The sequence below is a fragment of the Gavialis gangeticus genome, unplaced genomic scaffold (assembly GCF_001723915.1).
Source record: "Gavialis gangeticus isolate Ggan-Ray unplaced genomic scaffold, GavGan_comp1, whole genome shotgun sequence".
Taxonomy (NCBI): Eukaryota; Metazoa; Chordata; order Crocodylia; family Gavialidae; genus Gavialis; species Gavialis gangeticus.
In genome coordinates, this window is record NW_017729018.1 from 7,926,136 (window position 1) to 7,926,744 (window position 609).

Here is a 609-nt window from a genome sequence, read left to right on the forward strand (position 1 = left end):
CCACCACCACCACTTCAGCCACAACTACCTCCGAGTCAACCACCACCACTTCAGAAACAACTCCTCCAACACCAACTACCACCATTACTGCAAATACACCTCCACCAACCACCCCCCGGCTACGCCCCCCGCCCTCTCCTCCCCCGCCCCCCACACACACCTCAGGGAGGGGAGGCGGGGCCCTTGGGCGTGACGTCAGAGCCGAGGCTAGCAACAGTTGCCTCGAGACCCGGCGCGAGGCGCCATAGTGACCGTAGTCCTGGAGACTGTTACTTGCCAACGGGAGCAACAGGCAGCGCCGGTGGCCGGAGCGCAGCGCAGCGCCTCGCGGGGAGCCCGGCCGGGAGGGCAGGTGAGCGCCGGGACGGGACCGGGGTGCCGCGATGCGGGGTGGGCCCCGCTCCCTTTCTGCGGCCGCGGCATCCGCTGCCACCGCGTCTCCCCCGTGCGAGGAGCGAGCCCAAACTTCTTGCTCGGGGGCCCGAACTCGCGTCCAGGGGATCCAGGAGAACCCTCCCTCCCCCCGGGAGAAATCATCTCGGATTATTCCCGGTGCAAAACCCGTGGATGAGGCGGCGCCGCACGTTTATTCCCCCCCCCCCCCCCAAA

At 68.0% G+C, this 609-nt stretch overlaps 1 protein-coding gene across 5 annotated transcripts in view; it reads left to right on the forward strand.

The window, feature by feature from the left end:
* Window positions 1-231: 231 nt before the first annotated feature.
* RFX2 (regulatory factor X2) overlaps window positions 232-609 on the forward strand; it is a 98,892-nt gene continuing 98,514 nt past the window's right edge. For 3 of the 5 annotated variants that reach the window (XM_019513369.1, XM_019513372.1, XM_019513370.1), the window contains exon 1: window positions 232-352. The gene's annotated coding sequence lies outside the window, so the exon portion shown is untranslated. The remainder of the gene's footprint in view (window positions 353-609) is intronic. The other 2 variants (XM_019513373.1, XM_019513374.1) reach the window with 1 other exon arrangement.